We start from the raw sequence: 4,593 nt of genomic DNA, 5'->3' as shown, positions 1-4,593 counted from the left end.
TTTGAATTGTGTTCGTATGATTTCCTGGATTTCGAAGCATTAACTGACTGCCGAGGGATTCAAGAAGGCGCAGAGGAGTCGAAACTTGGTTTTGTGCCAGCACCTGAGTCCACAGTCTATGTATCATATTTATTGTGTCCAAAGGAATATGGTTGGGCATACAAAGGGTTAATCTCAGTCAAATGTACTGACAATGTGTATACAGGGATATATCCAAGTATATGATGGTTATGTTTTATTGTTTTGTTTGTTATTGTCATTTAAACTGTTGCATCTGAAAAAGAGCACAAAGGTGATGATTAAAAGTTTTGAATCTTTATAGCATATAAATAGGGAACAAAGGATATTCTGATTTTTGTTTGTGTCTATGTTCAATGGTTGTGTGTTAACGAAGGATTATGTAGATAATCTTGTTTCCCTTAGTCCTAACAGCGGCACAATGTGGGGTATTTCGTGCCCCTGTGTGCTGGTAGGACAGGCGGAGTTTTAATTAGCCATGTATTAATTTCACATGGCTTGCTCCCTTTAAGAGGGCACAGATACCTCCCCCTGTGTGTCAATAACAAGTAATAATACATACATTTCAAATAAACAACAATAGGGGGGGAATCCTTGTGCCGCTGTTAGGACTAAGGGAAACCAGATTATCTACATAATCCTTCGTTCCCTGTCGTCCTTACCAGCGGCACAATGTGGGGAAATAGCAAGTAATCCCCATAAGGGTGGGACATTAAACACAAGCAGAATGTAATACAGTGCGCCCGAAGGCAGTAGCTTCTGAGCTATACCGATCAAGTCGGTAGTGCTTCACAAAAGTCGATTCTGAAGACCAGGATGCTGCTGCACAAATCTGGTCCAAGGCAAGAGCCTTGACTTCCGCCCAAGAAGTCGATACTGCCCGCGTCAAGTGGGCCCTTAGGACAGTGGGCGGAGGTAAGTTCTGATTTACAAAAGCCAATTTAATTGTTTCTTTCACCCAGCGGGAGATGGTTGCTTTAGAAGCCTTGAGGCCTTTATGGCCCCCTACAAAATTTATTAGCAAGTTTTCCGACTTCCTGAATGCGCGTGTGCGCTGAAGATAAATCTGCAGGTTCCAGACTAAATCTAGGGTGTGCCATTTCTCCTCCTCAGGAGAAGTGGGAACTGGAAAAAAAGTTGGCAGGCAAATGAGTTGGCCCACATTCGCCGTAGAGGAAATCTTTGGTCTGAACCCCGGCAGAAACCTTAATTGAACCCGGTCTTCAAAGAAGGCAATGTAAGGGGCTTCCAATGAAAGTGCTTGAAGCTCTCCTACTCTTTTCGCCGAGGTGATAGCGAGGAGAAAAGACACCTTATAAGACAGCCACTTAAGATCCACCTCCTCCAGAGGTTCAAATGGAGCAACACAAAGTGCCGTTAGGACCATGTTGAGGTCCCATTGGTGGGCCGGAGCAGATACTGCTGGTCTCAGCCTAGTTGCCCCTTTAATAAAGGTGCTCACTAAAGGATCCTGAGACAACCGCCTCCCCAGATAGGCGGACAGAGCGGCCACATGTACCTTCAGGGTAGAAGCTGCAAGCCCTCTGTCTAGGCCGTCCTGAAGGAAATCCAGGATAGCCCTCACAGGGGGATCGGAGGAGTCCACTTCGTGATCCGTGCACCAGGCCTGAAAAATATTACCGATCCTACGGTAATTCTTATTGGTAGAGTTGGCCCTGGCGCTGGCTAAAGTCCTTAGGACGCCTTGAGACAGTCCTCTATTCTTGAATAGGGACTGGTCAACCTCCAGGCTGTCAGGTTGAATCTCCTCAGATCGTGGTGTCTCAGCTCTCCTTGTGTCACCAGATCTGGGAGGGGGGGAAGCCTCCAATACCTGCCTTGACTCATCCACATGAGCTGGGCAAACCAAGTCCTTTTCGGCCAGAACGGGATTATGGCAATTCCCGAGACTTGGTCCTGTCTGATTTTCATCAATACCTTGGGTATGATGGAAACTGGAGGGAAGATGTATATCAGCCTGAACCTCCATGGGATGGACAGGGCATCCACTGCCAAGGCATTGTCCTCCTGGTACAGGGAGCAGAAGGTTTCCACCTTGGCGTTGAGTCGGGTTGCCATAAGGTCGACGTCTGGAAGGCCCCATGCCTGGACAATCCGTTGGAATATGTCTTGATTGAGAGACCATTCTCCTGATACAGGGATACCCCGACTCAACTGATCCGCTACTATGTTCAGGGAGCCCTTGATGTGAACAGCGGATAGGTGGGACAGATTCTTCTCTGCCCACGTGAAGATCAAGTTCGCCTCTCTCAATAGGGCTGGAACCCTGGTGCCGCCTTGCTTGTTCAGATATACCACCGTCGTCATGTTGTCTGACCGGACTTTGACTGCCTTCCCTTCGAGGAAAGGGGAGAAGTACTTCAGCGCCAGATAGACTGCCCTTAGCTCCTTCAAGTTGGAGGTTCCTACCTCTGGATTCCTCCACAGACCTTGGACGGTCCTGCCATCTAGGTGGGCTCCCCATCCCAAATGGGATGCATCTGTTGTCAACAGGGTCCAACGAGGTTGGACCGAGGACCTTCCGTCTTTCAGGTGTCTCCACCATCTGAGGGAAAGACGGGTACCGGGAGAAAGGCAGATCTTCCTGTGCAGTCCCCGTGGAGATCCGTTCCAGGCTCTCAACACTTCCATCTGAAGGGGACGCAAATGCCATAAAGCCCAAGGGACCGCTTTGGCTGAAGACGACATTAGGCCCAGGACACGCATGGCGGTGCGGATGGTGACCCGCCGAGTCCTGAGAAGGCCTTGAACCGAAGTTTCCATTTTCGCTCGCCTTGGACGAGATAGGAAAATCTGCATGCTCTGGGAATCCAGAATAAACCCCAGGAATTTCTTCCGGGTGGATGGCACTATTTCTGACTTCTCCCAATTGATCAGCCAACCCAACTCTTGGAGGAAGGAGATGGCTATCTGGAGGTGGTGATGGAGAATTGAAGTAGACTGAGCTTTTATAAGCCAGTCGTTGAGGTAGGGAACCACGAAGAGGCCTTGCAGTCTGAGGGCGGCGGCAACTGGGGCGACCATCTTGGTAAACACGTACGGGGCTGACGATATGCCGAATGGTAGTGCGGTGAATTGTAGGTGCTCTCTGTGACCAGCCATAAGAACGGCTATACGTAAATATTTCCTGTGAGGCGGGAAGATGGGAATGTGTAAGTAGGCATCCTTCAGGTCCAGGGTGACCATGACCTCGTTGTGTAATAGAAAGTTGGTTATTGAGTCTATGGACTCTATTCTGAATGGCTTCTTTTTTATGAAAAGGTTGAGGAACCGAAGATCTATGATCATCCGCCACCCTCCTGTGGACTTTGGAACCAGGAACACGGGTGAATAAACTCCTTGTCCCACTTCTGAAGGAGGGACCCTTTCCAGGGCCCCCTTTGAAAAATATTCTGCCACGGAAGCCTCCAGGCAGTCTTGTTGTAGAGCTGGTAAAACCCGCGTAGTGATGAACCGATCCACAGGAGGGTGGGAGAACTCTATTGCGTACCCCCGCTGAACAACTTGAAGGACCCAGGGATCCAGAATGTGTTGATGCCACGCCATGGAAAAATCGGAAAGGCGCCCTCCTACAGGAGAGCTGGTCACAGAGAGCGGCATTTCTTCAAAACCCCTTCTTCTTAGGGTCCTCCTTGGGGATCCCCCGCCCTGCCCCTTTTGGGCGGTATATGGGGCGTCTCTGATTACCCTGAGGCCTAAACTGCGATGTAGAGCCTCGACCCCTAGGAGGGGGAGGCCTCCTTCCCCTGGACGCTTGCGGTAGAGACTTGCCTTTGCCTTCAGCCAGTCCCTCCATCAGGTCGTCCAGACCCTGGCCGAAAACCTTCCCTGGTTGAAAGGGGAGAGAACATAACGAAAATTTGGAGGCGACATCAGCCCGCCAGGGTTTGAGCCACAAGGGCCTCCTGGCAGCGGTATTCAGGGCCATGGCCTTGGAAGCCAACTTCACCTGCTGTCTTGCCGATTCTCTCAAGAAATCCGTAGCAAGACGGATCTCTCCCATGGACGCGAGGATGTCGTCCCTGTTGACCCCGGAGTCGATATCCCGCTCCAGACGGTCCAACCGGGCTTGAAGCTTATCAGCTACTTTCGTGGAGGCGATGCCCACTGTCACCTGGGCTGAAGCAGATGAATATGCCTTCTTGAGTGTTGAATCCACTCTTCTATCAAGTAAATCTTGGAGGTTTGACCCGTCATCGATGGGCACGACAGTGCGACGGGAGAGTTTTGAGATGCCCAAGTCCACCTTGGGCGGCGGACCCCAGCGATCCAGCTGGGAGGGATCAATCGGATACACTGCTTTGAAAGCTCTGGTGGTGACGTAAGCCTTCTCCGGCTGCTTCCACTCTTGTTCCATTAAGCTGACCATGGAGGCGTCCACTTGAAAAACCCTCCGCTTTTCAGAGGTGGACGCAGAGGCTTCCCCCTCGCCAACCTGGTCCCACGACCAGATGGCCTTCAGCAGCTTATTAGTCTTCTCCTGGTGGAAAATTGGTCTGCTGGTACAGGAGGACTGATCGTCCGATGATATGGACACATCCTCCACCTGGAGGC

This window comes from Leptodactylus fuscus, chromosome 6 (assembly GCF_031893055.1).
Source record: "Leptodactylus fuscus isolate aLepFus1 chromosome 6, aLepFus1.hap2, whole genome shotgun sequence".
NCBI lineage: Eukaryota > Metazoa > Chordata > Amphibia > Anura > Leptodactylidae > Leptodactylus > Leptodactylus fuscus.
Note: the sequence above shows the minus strand (reverse complement) of the source record.